This window comes from Silene latifolia, chromosome 3, assembly GCF_048544455.1.
Source record: "Silene latifolia isolate original U9 population chromosome 3, ASM4854445v1, whole genome shotgun sequence".
In the NCBI taxonomy this organism is placed as follows: Eukaryota; Viridiplantae; Streptophyta; class Magnoliopsida; order Caryophyllales; family Caryophyllaceae; genus Silene; species Silene latifolia.
Window position 1 is genome coordinate 39,267,173 of NC_133528.1, and position 13,548 is coordinate 39,280,720.

Below are 13,548 nucleotides of genomic sequence, written 5' to 3' on the forward strand. Positions count from 1 at the left end.
GGTTTGTGCATTGTTACGTTTTGCATTTCATTTGGAGATGGGACGGTCTTACACATTAGATTGCGGACACGTTCTCACGAGTCGAAGTAGGAGAGTGTTTTGGTTACTTTTTGTACAAAAACACCCGGAACTCAAATGAGAGATGAGTGGAAACCGTGAGGATGTCGTTGACTTAGGTTCCCTTAGTCATGGGTCTTTTAGTTGAATCTTGTGTTGGCTTTGTAATTCTCGGAGGTCTAGTCAGTCTTTCCCCTTTCCCGCTCCAAATTCCGTTTGTTGAGCTTTATTGGACACATTAGGGTTGCTTGGGCCACGCTTAGGGAGTTGACACCTCCATTGAGACTCTGAGACGGTATTTCTCGACGGAGACCATGTTTTTGAACTGAAAACTCGGCCACTTAGATGAGGAAAGTGGACCATTTTGTTAGATGCATTCTACTACTTGCTTTTGTGCTCACATGTTTGGATGCATCGCATTTTTCTTGCAAGCCCCCACTTGCCTTACGAGTTGTGCCTTACCTCATAGGCATGACTACGTGAGTTGAAGGGACGGAGGAGGTCCGTTAATTGCCTTCCATCGGATATTACTAGCATAGATTAGTATATAGTTGATTAAGGGTTGTGTTTTTGCTCACTTGCTTACTCGGGGACGAGTAATGTTTAAGTGTGGGGAGGTTTGATAATTGATTATTAAGACCATTTTCCCTCTTTATTCTCATACTTATTGACCCCCATTTGACACGGTTTCAACCCCGACTCGCTTGTATTTTGTCCCCTTTCTCCTCGTGGATATACACTGTGAATCCCCGCCTCATTTTGCAAGGAATAGGCCTAAGAAGAGGCAAAACGGAAGAAGGAGAAGGCCCGGGCTTAGGACCATGCTAGTTGAGAAGAAAAGAAGGGAGAAAGCTGAGCAGATGTCTCCGCCGGCAGGCCGGCAGCCGGCAGGGAACATCTCCAACACTTAGCCAAATTTTGAAGAAGATTTTAGAAGTAAGAAGTAAAGAGGCTCGCTGCCGGCAGGCAGGCCGGCAGCCGGTTGACCGGCACACGCACACTTTATGGAAGAAATGAAGAGGGAAATCAAGCAAGGAGTATCCTCTGCCGGCAGGCCGGCAACCGGTCCACCGGCAGAGAGCAACCCAAGCTTAAATTCGTCTAAGGAAGGAAGAGACTCGCTGCCGGCAGGGAGGCCGGCAGCCGGTGTACTGGCATTGGACACAATTCGCAATTTAGTCTTCTTTTTCCTTCATTTGTGTTTAATTCAAGGCGTAGTATAAATACCCCGTTCCCTTAGTCATTTGTACAGAAAATTTCCTCTAAGTTTATGCAAACCCTATTTAATCCAAGTCTTAATCTTTTCTTAATCAAATATTAATTACTTAGGAGATTAGTTTAAGATTAGTTATTATCAATTGTTTACATTTGGTATTTGGGTTGTATTTGAAGATTGGTGAAGATATTCTCTTCCATTAATCCATAATTGCAACTTTGTCTTAGAATTGGTATAATTTCTCCTCTAGTTTGTTTATCTTTCAATTGTTTACATATTCAAGTTTATTTAATCAATCCATCTTTGCAATATGTTGTCTCTTGTTTGTTACATGTCAAATCATCCATCTTTTGTGTTTGTTATCATAGCTATGTGTGAGTATGCCCTACTAGGATGGAGGGGGATCTCATATAGAATCATAAGGGTAGATTATAGCATAGAAAGATTACAATTCTTGAATTTAAGCATCTCAATTTCATTATGCATGCTAGGTGTTTGTGTTAATGCTTGAATGAGAATTTAAGTGCTTCCACTATCTATCTTTTCTTGTTGGGTGAGAACTTGGCTAGTAAAATAAGATTAGCATGATAAAATTGTTGTTGGGTTGATTAGGTGAGGATTTTATCGATCTTAACTTAGGAATTAGTCTCATATCGAGAGATAGAATCTTTTCCATGCTTTTGCTTTCGAATTTATCGCCCTATGCATGTCTCCTCTTGTCTATATGAGCGAACCCAATGTCCTAGTCCCTTAATTATTGTCATTCACCATTTTAAGCATTCATCTAATTTTCCTTGCTTTAGTAATCTCCTTTAGTTAATTAAACCAACTCAAACCTCTTCTAATTGAACTAAACTAGTAGCTAAATATCTAATCCTAGAGCCATAGACACCGTCCCTTGGGTTCGACCCTCGTAAGTACAACGACATCTTACACTTGCGAGGAATTACAAATAAAATTCACATCAGTGATGTATGTTAACTTGGTAAGCAACATCGCAAGTTTTTTCCTCACACAAGCAACTGGAGAGCAAAGGAGAAACTTAGCTCGTTCAAACCGATGTTTGTGGTCCCCATAGAACTCCTTCTTTAAGCGAGAATAAGTACTTCATTTTGTTCATTGATGACTATACTCGTATGACATGGGTATATTTCATGCGTGAGAAATCAGATGTGTTCCATGTTTTCAAGAAATTCAACGCTCTAGTGGAGACACAAACAGGGTGCAAGATGAAAAGAATCTGATTGGACAGAGGAAAGGAATATACTTCCTCCCAGTTTGATAAATTTTGTGAAAACGAGTGTGTTGAGCATCAAAATGGAGTTTCAGAAAGAAAAAACAGAACAGTCACGGAGATGGCTCTTTGCATGCTCGCTGAGAAAAATTTGCCAAAGAAATTTTGGGCAGAGGCCGTGTATACTTCGGTCTATTTGCTAAACAGACTCCCTACTACACCTGTTCAAGGAGTGACTCCAATTGAAGCTTGGGGTGGGGTTAAGCCCACAGCCAAACATCTTCGAGTATTTGGATATGTTTGTTATGTTCACATTCCATCTCAAAAGAGGACCAAGTTGGATGAAAAAGCCGAGAAAGGAATTTTTCTTGGCTATAGCACACAGTCAAAGGGCTACCGAATTTTCAACATCAATACTGAGAAAATTATCATCAGTAGAGATGTGGAGTTTGATGAAAACTCTATGTGGAATTGGGAAGAAGAGAAATTTTAACGAAAAAGTGTGATATATGAAGATTCTGGTTCATCTCCTCAAGAGCCAGTAGAGTGTTTACCAAGCACTCCTCGCAGCGTTGGTAACACGCCTACCACCTCTTCTTCTACACCACACAATAGCGACTCAGAGCCATCATCCCCTCATTCTAGTGATGAGAATGCTACAGGTCTACGAGGAAAGAAATCTTTATCTCAGATCTATCAAAATTGTCCTATTGTTCATTTGTGTCCCGAGTTGTGTGAACCATGCTATTTTGCAAGTAATGAACCAAATGACTATGAGGAAGCTGCCAAGACAACAAAAAAATGGCAGGAATCCATGAAAAATGAGATTGACATGATCATCAAAAATAATACTTGGGAGCTTGTTGATCCACCTCAAGACAGGAAGGTGATCGATGTCAAATGGGTTCATAAGACCAAATTAAATCCTGATGGCACAATCAACAAATATAAAGCGAGATTGGTTGTCAAAGGCTATGCAAAAGAAGTCGGGGTTGATTATGGAGACACTTTTGCTCCAGTAGCAAGACTTGACACCGTCAAAACTCTTATCGCGTTGGCCGCACAGAAGAGTTGGAAAATATATCAGCTTGATGTCAAGTCGGCTTTCCTCACCGGTGAGCTTGAAGAAGAAATTTTTGTTCATCAACCCGAAGGCTATGTTGCCAAGGGAAAAGAAGAGTGTGTGTACAGATTAAAGAAGGCTCTTTATGGCTTGAAACAAGCGCCTAGAGTATGGTACACCGAGATTGACTCATATTTCAATCAGCAAGGTTTTGTGAGAAGTAAAAACGAACACACGCTCTATGTGAAAAAGAGAGGATACAATGACTTTCTCTTAGTCTCTCTCTCTCTATGTTGACGATCTCCTCGTTACTGGGAATAATAACAACATGATTTTTACTTTCAAGTAGGAGATGAAAAAGATGTTCGAGATGACAGATTTGTGGCTCATGAACTATTTTCTTGGGATGGTGGCTCACCAATCTCAATATGGGATCTTTATTTCTCAAGCTAAGTATGCTCAGGACATTCTTAAAAAAATCAAGATGCACCATTGCAAACCAGTAGCAACACCACTGGCTATTAATGAGCATATATCCAAATCTGATGGTAACCAGAAATCAGATAGAAGGCTATACAGAAGCAATGTGGGTAGTTTGCTTTATCTCACAACAACTGGACCAGATTTGATGTTTGCAGCAAGCCTACTATCAAGGTTTATGACTGAACCAAGTGACATTCATATGGGAATAGCGAAATGAATTCTGAGATATCTAAGGGAAACTTCAAATTTTGGAGTTATGTTTGAATCCAGTATAGAGCCAAAATTGACAGCCTATTCTGACAGCGATTGGGCCAGTTCAATTGACGACATGAAAAGCACTTCTGGCTATGCTTTCACACTTGGTTCCGGGATGTTCTCGTGGATGTCTAAAAAACAAGGTGTTGTGGCTCAGTCTACGGCTGAAGCAGAGTATGTCGCAGCAAGCGCTACAGTTAATCAGGCTATTTGGCTAAGGAAGATACTTGCCGATATGGGCCACACACAAGAAAATTCAACCGAGGTTCTAGTAGATAGCAAATCAGCAATCGCTATTGCTAAGAATCCAGTTTGTCACAGTAAAACAAAGCATATGATGATCAAATTTCATGCCATTCGAGATGCAGAGCAAGAGAAAGAGGTGAAGCTTGTCTATTGTCCTACCGAGTATCAACTTGCAAATATCCTTACTAAAGCTCTACCAAGAAACAGATTTGAATTTTTAAGACTCAAGCTCGGAGTTATGGACAAAAGTCTAAAGGAGGAGTGTTAAAATAATGAGAGTTTTCTTGATTCATTTAGGTTCATGCACTTAGTTAATACCATGAATCTAGATTATTTATGCATAGTGTATGTACTATGTATCTAGATCATTCATGAATTATGCATAATGTATGTACTATGAATCTAGATCATTCATGCATATGTATGTACTATGAATCTAAATCATTCATGCATACATCCTAGTCCTAGAATATGAAAGGGAACCTAGAATATGAAAGGGTGCGTATCATCTATAAATACCATGTCATCCAAAGGCATTGTAAACAATCAATATTTCAATTAATCAACATATCAATACAATCAATCAATATCAATCAAATCAAACTATTTCCTTCTCTCAAACTTATTTCTATCTACTTTCCCACATAAACTATCCCAAATTCCAACACAAAGGTACACTACTAGTTGATTATCTCCTTTTACAAATTCACTAATTTCCTTTATTTTATTGTATTTTCATTTAGTAATAGAATATGCATGATTGAATTAAAATAAACTTAATAGAACAATTTGGATAAAAATAGGTGATAATGCTATGGTTTCCTTGAGAAAAATGAGATAATTGTTTATGGATTTGGATAAACTTACAAGTTCCATTAGTGCTCCCATACCTTTCCTCCAACTACAGCCGTCAGCCAAGCATTTTTAGCGGAAGAACTATAGAGAACAGATTTGGATACCTCATCAGAGAGAGCACTCAGAATTCATGAAAACGCCATATCGCCGCAGCGTTGCCAGGAATTTGCAGTAGCAGGAGTGGAAGCTGGCTGAGGAACACTTCCATTGATGAAACCGAGCTTGCTCTTTGTGTGCAATTGACATGGAGCGTTTCTAGCTGCTGTAATCTTTGCGGAAGAACCATATATGAAGCTATATACTTGTGTTCTATCCTCCTAGCTTTGAATCCTAACTCCGCCACTGATTGAGTTCTTGCCTCATCACCGAGAGAGTAGAGACTGACTGGTCTATGTGAACATAAAGGGAAACATGAAACTTAAACCCAGAATTTAGAAAGGGTTTTATAACCACAAGGTCCCCTTCTTGGAAATGTTTTGATGTACTCGATAAAACTCGTCTCTTAATTTGTAAACAGGTGCACCGTTATTGTGTTCCAAGAGCTCCTTAATAGGTCCATAAATCTTAAGAATGATTTTTGGTACTTGGGAGGAAAAACGCCCCAGATGATAACCGTGGTCCTTCGGAATTTGCCACTACTCTGTGTACTGTACTTTTGAAAACATCATTGCTTATAAGCTGCAAAACGACTTAAAATGAAGCATATAAGGATAATGTAAATTTCAGGGTAGTACGGTAGTACCTGGAGCAAGTCACCTATGACTACTAAGATAGCGTCATCCTCAAAAGTCACATCTATCCACTGATTTTGATGATGAGCCTGAAGTCCATTAACGTTGTTTTGGACGAGAAAAGTGAGGAAAAAAGGATCCGAATGCTTGGATGTGCATGTGCTCATGGTCAAGGAAGGCTCCGGACAGGGCGGAGAATACTTGCTCACCAACTTTCGAGCTTCCATGCATCCACTATTTCTCAGGTAGTCACTGTCACTCCTAAGCCCCAATGCCTCGGACATCAACTCCGATAGCACGTGTCTCTTTCAGCTCAGTCACATATGTCACATAATCTGACGTTTCTTTTCTGCAATTTTGGGAGGAAAATCAGAAACTCATTTCTGTGTTTTACACTTACACGATGGAATAAATCTAAATGACACAAAAAGTTAATTAGCCGCGGTCTACAAAGTTTTTGTTTAAAATTCCATTTCACTTCATGTCGGGGTGCTTCAGTATTCAGATCCATTTAGCTTGGGTGTGACAAACCTAGTGGCGGAACTAGGATTTTTAGCTGGGTGGGGGAAAGTCAATGAGTAATGAAATAAGGTAAACTCAAAAGAATTCAAAAATTTTCACTAAAAGTCTCAAATTTTCCTGTACAGGGCTGAGCGCCCTTACTAGCCCTCCTCATTTCTGCCGCTGGGTATAAGTCATTCGGATGGGTCATTTTTGTCAGGTATAGCTATGAATGTAATATATTTGATACCTGCAAATGGTTGGCAGAAAGGCCTCAGAATCCTCAACAGGCTGATCCTCATAGTGAGCAGAAAATGTGTCCTTCCACACTGGATCAAATAGAGAGCTGATATTGCACCTTCTTACTCGGATCATGCGACTAATACTCAGTCTTCAACTCCATTGAACTTTCTGACGCTTTCTAGCATATATCATTGATGATTTCCCTGGGTACTCCATGACCAACCACCTTAAAAATTCCCCATGTTTTTGACGCGTCAACAATTTCAGACACAATTGCCTTCCTTTTCCCTTCACCTTGGAAACCTTGAAGATCAATGACCGGAACTTGGAGGTCGAGGTTATATGTTTCTCTTTTGATTCTGCTTGCCACAACTCTCTTGGGATATTCCGGAATCAATCATGTGTTTTACAGTTGCTTTTGCATTTTTTAGCTCGTTTACCTCTTCTTCTTTACTATAGTTGGGAGTCATTTAAACTATTCATCATACTCAAAACTACAATAATTCTTGTATAAAACGGTTTTAGACCCGAGGGATATATTGTAGAGTAGTATTTGAAGTAGTTATGAAGTTGCTAAAGACTAACAGTGTGAAGAATCCCATATTATCCCACATGTGAGTCTCCCACATTGAACGAGAAAGAGAGATTGTATCACGGGGGCTACTCCTCCTATTGCCAATTGGTTTAGAATGGAACCTCCCTTGTGTTGTTAAGTGGTCCGTCTCTCCTCCGTTTGAGTAAGGCCCAGGCCCATTTGCATGATTTAACAAACAGAGTAATGACTGGCCATATATAAGAATGATCATCTGTAATACTCCGTATACGTGAATTAGTGATGATGCTAAGGGCTTGTTTGGTTGCCCCATAGGAAGATGAAGTTCACATGATTATGTAGGAATTGGAGTTCCATGGGAACTTCAACTTCCCATAAATTGGGTAACCAAACAAGACCTTATTTTTGCACTTCCTAGGAATTTCCAATTCACATGAATTTGGAAGGCAACCAAACAACCCCTAAACTTTTTTTTGGGTGCAAACTAGCTTGGCTTGTAACTAGGCACATTAGTATATTTGGGTGGGATATGATTAAGCAAGTAGCTTTTTTTTTTTTTTGGGTGACAAGGGAATCCGTAGCCGCTATTTTTGGTGCGTTAGTGCCTACTGTGTATTAGGTTAGGATTAATTTACATGTAGTGATTACTCTCTGCCAAGAAAGATGGCCGACAAATAAGCAATTAATAAGGACTAGTAGCATTATTGAGGTGTGAATTAGTATCATGCTCTTGTTTCATAATAGAGAGAAAGAAAAATTATAAAAGTTAAATCAATTTATTTTGAAAAATTGATTCAAACTAAAAAACAATAAGATTTTAAGGTATTTAGAAAGCCCGAGTTTGAAAAGAGAATCGCTCATTTATGTCATAGAGAGATAGAGGTTCAACAAGTAATTAGGTATATTTTGTAAAGAATTGAATTTATTGACAATTTGATGGATAACAAATGGTTTACATGAGTTATACATTTATACAAAGTTGCTAGTAATTTGTTGCATAAGATTAATAAGCAAACAATTACTAGGTTTGTGCTAAGGAATACGGAGTACAATTTTGAACGTTGAATACTAACTTTGTAACGTTAGGAGAAGGGTAGAAGTAGGAGTCAACGTGTGACTGTAACTCGGTTGTGTGACTCGGATTTGTAGCTTCAGTTGTTAATTTCATATCTTTGACACGCTGCCCTGAGGTGGACAGTCGAAAAATAAGACTAATCTGGGAAGTAAGTGTTAGGAAATTTTATCTTTACTCCTTTCGCAAGTGAACGATTGCACGTTGTAATACGCAAAAGGGTCGAACCCAAAGGACGGAAATTGTGGCACTAGGATTACTTGTTTAATAACTAGTTTAGTTCGATCTAAAAAGAGGTGGTTTGAGTTCTAAACTAATGACTAGAATGTAAACTAAAACAAGTAGGAATTGAGCAAAGATTAAGACTGTCTAAAACAATGATTAAAGAGACTAGGACGGTCGGGTTCACCCAAGTAGTATGGAGAGGGGAAATAGGCATGGGCTACTAGTTATCTAGGTTGTTACAACATGTAGATTCTAACCTCTCGATGTAAATCCTACACTTGAGCCAAGATTAACCAACTTACTCATTCAATTAACTTAACTCAAAACTTGTTATCAAATCCTAATTACTACTCAAGTTACTCACTCAAATAGTGGATAGATTGTTAGAAGAATTAACTCAACTTACTCATTTGAACAATTCTACAAACACCTTATGTGCATACCAATTAGTAAATGTAAACAACCCAAGAATTACCATTAATCCATGCGAAAAGCCTCTCCTTATCACTACAAGGGATTCCCCTACATTCTAGTAAGGCACTACTCACACATACTCATGGTGACGTAAGCAAAAGATGAAGAATTTAGCATAAAACAAGCAAGGGGAAACATGTTTGCAAATTCTACTCACTAAACAATTTAATATGTAAACAAATGAAAGATGAACAACAATAGAGATGAGATTATACCAATATTGAAGACAAAGTTACAACCTTTGATTATATAGAAGAATAATCTTCACCAATCTCGAATTAACAACCCAATACCAAATGTAAACAATTAAATAACACTAATTCTAAGCTAATATAAGAAGTCATTAATGATTGATTAAGGAAAGATTAAGGTTTTGATTAAGGGTTTGCATAAAGATTAAGGGAATAATTTCAGATCTAGGGTATATGTTACAAATGATTAAGGGGGGGAGGGGGTATTTATAGGTTGCACTACAATTAGGGTGAAAATACAAATGGGCTTGAATTTCGGAAGAGGGACTCCCAGCCGGTGGGCCGGCCACCGGTGCCTGGCCCGGCTGGGAGTTCGCTGGAAGGAAAATGTGGAATTTGAAGTCATCAGGTGCCTCTGGCCGGTGGTCCACCGGCTGGGGGTGCATTTGACTTTTTCTTCCTTTTAGTTGACTTTGGACTTCACCTTGTACTCCCAGCCGGTGGGCCGGCTACCGGTGTCTGGCCCGACTGGGAGTTCGCTGTAACTTCTAGCCTTCTTCTTTTCTTCATGTTCTCCCATCCCAGCCGGGTGGCCGGCTGCCGGTGGCATGAACGGCTGGGAGTTCGCTGTAACTTTCACCCATTTTGCTTTGCCAAATATGTTGGGGGAGTCCCAGCCGGCTGACCGGCTGGGAGCTCATCTCAGCATAACTTCCTCCTTTCTTCATACTTAGCCTATCAAACCGTCTCCTTTGCTCCGACTCCTCCATCCCCGCCTCAAAACTTGCAAGAGGGGCATAATATCATAGACTAGGGAGTCGGGGTACAAAATGCAAGGAAAGACGCATAAAACCGAATCGAATTGAGTCAGAAAGTATGAAAATAAGGGAGGAAGTTGGTGCAAATGAATCCTATATCAAACCTCCCCACACTTGATCATTACTCGTCCCCAAGTAAGTGGGTGAGTCAAAACGAGACCATTATTCAACTATAGACTAACTATACTAATAATATCCGATGGAAAGCAATTAACGGGCCTCCTCCGTCCCTTCAACTCACGTAGTTATGCCTATGAGGGAAGGCACGACTCGTAAGGCAAGTGGGGGCTTGCAAGAAAAATGCGATGGATCCGACATGTGAGCACAAAAGCAAGTAATAGAATGCATCTAGCAAAAATGGTCCACTTCCTCATCTAAGTGGCCGAATTTTCAGCTCAAAAACATGGTCTCAGTCGGGAAATACCGTCTCAGAGTCTCAATGGAGGTGCCAACCTCCTAAGCGTGACCCAAGCAAACCTAATGTGTCCAATAAAGCTCAAGAAACGGATTCTAGAGAGGGAAAGAGGAAAAAGGGACTAGACCTCCGAGAATTACAAAATCTGCACAAGATTCAACCAAATGACCCATGACTAAGAGGACCTAAGTCAACGACATCCTCACGGTTTTCACTCATCTCTCATTTGAATTCTGGGTGTTTTTGTACAAAAAGTAACCAAAACACTCTCCTACTACGACTCATGAGAACGTGCCCGCAATCTAATGTGTAAGACCGTCCTATGTCCAAATGAAATGCAAAATGTAACAATGCAACAAATCATGAAATACGGGTTGTAACGGGGCTAGGGAGTAGGACAAAACGGGATTGGTGCAAGCACCGTTTGGATATGTGAGGTTTAAGTCAAGAATAGTCAACACATCACTTCCCACTTCTTATTGCAACATATGAGACATGTCTATGCCCTAACATAGAATTGATTACCAACACTATGCAAAAATTGCATAAACCCAACTCAAATTGGAAAAACTTAAAAATACTCCTCTTATTTCAACAAATGAGTAACGTCTACACCCTAACAAGAGTTCGATTTCCCAAAATCAAGCAAAAATTGTGCAAACCCGACTCACATTGGAAAAACAACAAATTGCCCCTTATTCTAGCAACGACTTTTTCTACCCCTTTAAATGATGAGGAGGGGTGTTTCTTACTCTTTTCTTTCACCAACACAAATATATACAACCACAACTATTTCTTTTTGGATTTTTCAAAACTTTTTCACTTTTCTATTTTGTTTTTCATTTCAATATCAAAATCTCTTATTTATATACAACGCCAAATAAGTACCAAATTTTGACCCAAGTGGATATGTACACTATCCACCACTATGACCCAAATCACCTCCTAAAACACTACTACATAACCGACCAATTCTTGATCTAGGAAAGGTGTATATGGAATGTAGCTAATTTAGTGGGTATACTGTAATACTACGGTTTTATGAGTCTTTGGGTACTCTATCGAGTGGGGCTTACTCTGTCGAGTAAGTATGTTTTGTATACGAATCAGTAGTCTGCCTGTAGGGTACTCGATCGAGTAGCCTTGGCACTCGGTCGAGTAAGTGGCACTCGATCGAGTACGTGACTTACTCGATCGAGTAAGTCGATTATCGGGTGATTTGCGACGGGTTTGTTAATAATGCGGATTAATATATAATACTCCGTCATCTTTTTCGTAAACACTTTTACAAACCTAAAAAAACAAAAAAGAGAGATTGCAAGTTACGTTTTTTGATTCATTCGCATTATTGGCAAATCCCGGAGCTAGAGGTGTCGGTTTGCTTTGTTCTTTATACCGTTGTGATCCTTGCGTCAAGGATAAGTTCTACATATCATTTTTATATCATTTGGTTAATGTTGGTTAAACCCTAATTTGGGGATTTGGAGGTTTTTATATTTTATGTGGTTAAGGTAGTAATTGTATGAATGTATGTATAGGAGGAGGATTCGTAGATGAGAGAATTTGAGATAGCTGTTAGATCGTCTGATTCTGTGATTGCTTTCCAGGTAGGGTTTCCCTACTCTGTATTAATTACATGATGTGTGTGGTGGTTATATTGTTATTGTTGATTCGTCATACTGCTGGTGTTTGTGACGGTTGTTGATTAATATCGTTGATTGTTGTTGTATATGTCTGTGATCTTCGGGGTGCGTCCCTGGCTGAGTGGAGTCACTTGCGGGAGTGGCTTCACGCCCTTGATTCGCCTTCTGTGGAACCCGCCACAGAAGGGATGTGCACATTAATGAACATGGGTTTATCGCTCGATGGAGATGAGCGGGGTTTAGGTGGGAACGGTTGTGGTCCCCCACTGGCGGTGTGGATTATCTGTTACGATGGGTACTCTGGCAGGACTACACACTTTAGTGTATAGTCAGTTGTGTGGAGTTTGGTGATGGAGATTGGGGTTTTGATGTGTTGATTGATTGTTTGGCATTTGTTTCATAATGGTTTGTATTGTGTAATTAGTACTGACCTCGTTGTTTGTTTTGTAAAACTGTGGTGATCCATTCGGGGATGGTGAGCAGGTTTGATACGATGCATTTGGGCTAGCTGGGATGAGTCATCACTTGGCATTAGAAGAGTCTTCAGCTGTGTCAGACAGTGTCTTAGTTGTTCAGTTTTGATAGTAGACACTTTTGGATTTGGATGTATTGGATTTATCAGTTTTGGTTTTGAACATGTAATCACCTAAACTATATTTACTTTTAAAGTACGTTTCTTTATTGTCTTATGATATTCATTGCCTCGGGTAACCGAGATGGTGACGTTCCTATACCTGAGTGATCCTGGTAAGGCACTTGGAGTATGGGGGTGTCACAAAGTGGTATCAGAGCGACGATCCTGAAACCTGTAACCAATGAACTTAATGAATATAGGGAGTCAAATTAAAATGAACCCGGGGTAGATGTTGTAGGAGCTAATGCAAAGGCTTGGGAGACGTCCTAAAGTCGCGAACTCGCCATACAATTTTGAACCGGTCACATGGGGTACGTATAAAGCTTGGATTGTTTATATATATATATATATATATATATATATATATATATATATATATATATAATGACTGTTGTTTTATGTTGGTATATATAAAGCTTGGATTGTATAGTTTGGAAAGAAAGATAAGCATGCGGGTAGTTATACGAGTCTGCATGACTCGATCGAGTGGGGGGCACTCGATCGAGTAGGTGAGAGGCTTGATCAGGTGGGTCTGACTCGATTGAGTAGGTAGTTTTGTGTTTTCTGGGCAGAAGCGTGTTTTTGGGCACTCGATCGAGTAGGTAGGGGCACTCGATCGAGTGGGGTCAGCTCGATCGA